The sequence below is a fragment of the Sinocyclocheilus rhinocerous genome, unplaced genomic scaffold (genome assembly GCF_001515625.1).
Source record: "Sinocyclocheilus rhinocerous isolate Xijiao unplaced genomic scaffold, SAMN03320098_v1.1 scaffold942, whole genome shotgun sequence".
Lineage (NCBI taxonomy): Eukaryota > Metazoa > Chordata > Actinopteri > Cypriniformes > Cyprinidae > Sinocyclocheilus > Sinocyclocheilus rhinocerous.
The window spans coordinates 1206192-1211215 of NW_015627890.1; the positions used below are offsets into that span (position 1 = coordinate 1206192).

The following is a 5024-nucleotide window of genomic DNA, read 5'->3' on the forward strand; positions in this document are numbered from 1 at the left end:
GAAAGCACATCTTACAAGATCAGATATTTGTCAATGCACTCAGGATCTGTTGAGAAATACTCCAGCATGGTCTTGTCAGTCATCTCTCCTTATTCTCGACCTGTGGTCAGTCAAAGCTGACTCTGGTAACTCTTGTTGGATGCAGGGTTGCCAAGTCTGCGTTTTTTCCACAGAAAACATCTCTTTCATCTTTATTTGACACTCTAACATTTGCACTCTCTATTCTATTTCTATTCTAATGGCCAATCCATCATTTTTGGGGGGAATTTTTATTTATTTATTTTTTAATAAGTATCGGTTCAGGCACCGGAACCGTTTTAAAAGTATCGATTTGGCACCGGTATCGAAAAAAACCCAAACGATACCCAACCCTACTGAGGGTGAGTAAATTCTCAGTTTACTATTCTCTTATATGCTCTTAAAACAATCAAAACGAACACATTCTCCTCAATGTATGGGTTCAATAACAGGTACTGGTACCTGAACCAAACGTGGCTACAAAGAAGGTGTGATACTCAGCCGCAAAAATCCCAACGGGACCAGACCAATGAGCCCAGGCAGGTTGACTAATATCTGGGGAGAAACTGTTAATTACAACAGAAGTTCTCCACTCGGCAGGTGAGGAGATAATTGGTTCAGTAACAACTCCCTAAAGGTTAAAGGCAAGAAGGATGGAAAATAATACAGAACGCCCCGGCATTCCGACCCTACCAGCATCAGCAGGACACAATGTTACAGGCTGCACCAGAACACATGGTTTGACAGCCGGCTGCACGGCTCTCACCAACACTTTGAGCTGCACAGGTGAAGCATTATTACTCTGAGATGGAGGAAACGTTCACAGCAGCATTTGTGTCAGAGGAAAACAACAGTGCATCAACAAAACAGCACATTTGTTCAGGCATTTACTGAGATCTTTGCGGAAATATCCACACTGATGCCAAACACAGATCAGATCAGATTTTTGCTTTGAAAGACACATTAGATGACACATTTACAGTCTGTCCAGCACATGCACCTTTTAATCTCACATTTAACCTATGATTTATACAAACCATATACTGTAGCCTATCCTGTGTCCTGCATATATTTGGAAAGAGCTAGACGTCATTTTATTGTGCATTCAAAAGAGAGGAAACATTATCAGCGTGACAACGACCAAAGCAAACGCATCTTTGTTTTATATTTGCATTTTAAAACATCGTTTAGCCAAAATAACAGGGTTATTGTGGGGTAAACGTGTGCTACATGCTATCTGCCTTCCTTCTCTTCACAAGACAAAGCAATTGCAAAGAGTCAGACGTCACCTTTAGTAAGGATTTGACACTCTGATGCAATGCTTTGAAGATTAAAATGCATAAATGTGCGCGGAATGATAGAAATACAACGGTTTCGCGTGATAATTTCACATTCCTCCATGCAGCCTGTGGGACATGAGTTTGAAACCCAACACCTCTGCTGTCACCTCTGAGAGAGACAGTAAAACATCTTTCTGTACAATATATGAATCTAAACTCATCTTTCCCTCATGTGCACGACATCTGGACACATTTAAGCGAGATATGTAACACAATGTCAGACTTTAGGGTGAGAATAATGAACGGTGATCCGTCTATTTGACAAAAGCGTGGGGACTCGGTCCAATCTGAGGAAAAACACACAAGACGACTCTCATGGCTGCATGGTTTAACCGTTATCTGAGGGCAAATCAGTCTAAAACACTCTTCTATCATCTCTAGAAAAATATCTGCCGAATTTCGGGGTTATTTACAACCGCTGCCGCTTGAAAAACAACAATAAAAACAGGACCGCTCGAGAAAACTCTTGATACACTGTTTCAAAACAAACCGCGGCTGGATACAAAGTTGCAACTTGGGGAAAATGTAACAAATCACATTAAATAAAATAAAAAAAAACACACGTTCTTCCAACGCTGGTTTCTTACCTTTCTTGGCGGAGGCTGCATGTTTCAACATTGGCACAAATGAAGTAATATTCCAAAGAAACGATTCCCACTGCGATCGGGATGGATGATTGAGAAAAGACTGGGATTCGGATCTGAATTCAGACGGCCATGATGAAGCAGGTCCAGTCGGGCAGACGCTCAACAAACACTGCGGGATCAGGGGAGAAAGTAATGAAAGAGAATATGCCTCCAAAGATGAGTCTCCAACCGTAAAATCCAGCCCAACAGCGCCCCGGACCGGACACACCGAAACCCGCTGTACGAATCCTAATACGGGGAAGGCTTAGCTCATGAATATTAATTACGTAACGGGACGTTCGCTCACTTGGCGAATCTGATTGGCTTACGTTGGTGCGTGGGCAACGGTCAGTGGGTAATTTGAATATTAATGAAGTTATGTGATTGGACAGTTCAAGAATGCGCCAACGGCGAATGGAGCTCATTACTATTCATACACTAGGCCTTTGCCATAGTAAAGTTAGTACATTTCGCAATCCTAGTGATTCTTTATGCAGAGGATGAAAATAAAACAAATTTGGATTTACTTCTGAACAAAATGAATTATCGACTGTAGAATTCGGTAAAAACAGATATCAAATGCGTAAAATAATTAGGCAAACAGTTCTGGAATGTAGGCTATAACACATCTGTAGCACCGACATATAAAACCACTAAATCTGCAGGGCTGAACATGAGGCTACACCTTCAAAGATTTTATTTGATTGTTCTTGGAATGTGTCGTAAAGGTCCTTAAACTTGTGCCTTGTGTATTTGCAATATAGATCGAATAAAATCCTATAAAATTCACTGGATGTTACACGATGCATAACAATAATCAGATCTAAGAATCTCATAAAATGGATTCCAATACCATGATGAACCTCCTATTAATGTATCACAGACAGTGAGTGATCTTTTGACTTTTTCCACAATTTAAATCTCTCTGAAAAGGCCGGGGCTACTTGTCACAAGGGAAGAAATTCATGAAAGAACAGTCAAAACCACTACTCAGTCTTTATTATGACTTTTTCCCTACATGTTAGAGTAATGAAAAATCTGAAACTCCAGTGGAAGTCTATATAATGACTTTGTATAATAAATTATATAATGATCAAAATATGTGACGCAAATGAAATCTCTTAATTTGAGCTGCTTCTTTGTCTATATGCCAGTTCTGCTCAATTTGGACATCAACCAACTGTATGAGGTGCATCTTGGAACACTTTTGAAGCATCTGTTGAAGAAGTTCACATGTATCCTTAACACTTGTTGACTGATCATCCTCAAATTTTATTTTATTTTATTTTTTAAAGAAATGTATTCATAATCTTCCATTTAAGTTTGAACATTTGAAAGTTTTTAAGATCATGAGAAACATAAATTCAGTCAAGTGTGCCCAAAAGTTGTTGTACGTGCACAGACTGACCACGTATAGTTTAGCTCAGGTTCATAACTCTGCTTACTAAGGGTAATAATTAATACAGTATTGTGAGGCAAGTACGACAGCAATCGAACACCTTGACATTCTTTCTTTCCTTCACAGTAACACAGACACAGAGGAAAGATGACGGACCTCATACAATTCTGATGAAGCCTGTTTTGTCCTTGCACTGGAACTGTGAAGGTCTCAGATTAATTCAAACTGAGAGGAACAGGTCAGTACAAAGCTTGCCTGTTTTTTTCAGTGTTCAGAATATTTTTTTTGTATTTGGACTGTATAATGGTTTGTCAGGAAACCAAGCAATAGGCTTCATGCGTTAACATCTAAACTATAGTTTTATTCAAGTTCCCTGAATGAATGCACTTCCCGTTTCTTTCGGGCTGTGTGAATTTCTCCTCACTGTAGTGTCGGGCAAGATGTTAATTATTGATAATTAGCATATGCCTTTCTCCTTTGCCAGACTCTGCAGGGTTCTCGCCAAGGGCTCTATTCTGAAACATGTTAAACTGCAAAGCATGGTGTGTGTGTTTTTTCAGTATTATTGATTTAAAATAGATTACTGAACCTTAAAAGAATAGTTCACCCAAAAGTGCAAATCTGCTGAAAATGTACTTACCCTCAGGCCATCCAAGATGTAGATGAGTTTGTTTCATCATCTGAATCAACATTGACTTAAACGTATGCTGGAATGAATAGGCGGACAAAACCATCAGGAACTCTAAAATAATATTGGTTACAGGAAATATGGCATTGATAACAATAACTTTATGAGTTAAAGGAATAGTTCACCCAAAAATGAAAATTTGCTCAAAATGTACTCACCCTCAGGCCATCCAAGATGTAGATGAATTTGTTTCTTCATGGGAACAGATCACTTGCTCACAGTGCAAGTGAATGGGTGCCGTCGGAATGAGAGTCCAAACAGCTGATAAAAACATCACAATAATCCACAAGTAATCCACACCACTCCAGTCCATCAATTAATGTCTTGAGAAGCAAAAAGCTGTGTGTTTGTAAGAAACAAATCCATCAAGACGTTTTTAACTTCAAACCATTGCTTCTGGCCAAAATATCCATAATCCATAATATTGCTTTCTCCAGTCATTTCATCTGAATCAGGAGAGAACTCTGCACAGATCAAGCACCGTTTACAAGTCAAAACAGCTCTAAGCAAATATGTGGGTGGATTTTGATGTAAGAGGACAACAGGAGATGGACTTTTTCACTTTCAATTATTTCTTTAAAGTGACTGTGTGAGGCTTCCAGAATGATTGATATATTATTGGCTGATACCGTGGCTTATGAGAGCAGGCTGAGGCATGTAAACACACCCACAGCGGATATATGCAGAATAAACAGGCAGGGGCACAGCAGGTCTGTTGCAGAAAGGAGGCACAACTGTTAGTTACATTGCTGAAGGAACCACTGAAAGTATGGTGAGTAGCTTTTAATTTTGCATGTGTAAATGATGATTCTTTAAAGGGGTCATATGATGCGATTTAAAATTTTCCTTTCTCTTTGGAGTGTTACAAGCTCTTGGTGCATAAAGAAGATCTGTAAAGTTGCAAAGACTAAAGTCTCAAATCCAAAGAGATATTCTTTATAAAAGTTAAGAGT

General features: G+C 39.1%; 1 pseudogene; it reads left to right on the forward strand.

The window, feature by feature from the left end:
- The first annotated feature begins 3131 nt into the window (after positions 1 to 3131).
- LOC107735969 (P2Y purinoceptor 2-like) overlaps positions 3132 to 5024 on the forward strand; it is a 2824-nt pseudogene continuing 931 nt past the window's right edge.